This window comes from Penaeus monodon, chromosome 30 (assembly GCF_015228065.2).
Source record: "Penaeus monodon isolate SGIC_2016 chromosome 30, NSTDA_Pmon_1, whole genome shotgun sequence".
NCBI classification, from domain to species: Eukaryota; Metazoa; Arthropoda; class Malacostraca; order Decapoda; family Penaeidae; genus Penaeus; species Penaeus monodon.
In genome coordinates, this window is record NC_051415.1 from 17,577,868 (window position 1) to 17,578,203 (window position 336).

Sequence of the window (336 nt, forward strand, 5' to 3'; positions counted from 1 at the left end):
ACTCCCCAAAACCCCAACAACCAAAAAACCCCCCAAAACCACACACACACCCCACACAAACACACACAACACCACACCCCACACAAACAACATACAAAAATAAAATTTTTACAATATACAATACTTACAAAATCCCTACAAAAAATTTACAACAACAACATCAACATATATAAAAAATTATATATATAAATAAAATAAAATTAATAGTTTTATATAGGGAAAATTATATATGGGGGAAAATTTTATTTTATAATATAATAGTATATACACAACATAAAATACTTTACATACTACATAAAATACATCCCACACACGGGACCCCAAAACACAGACCAC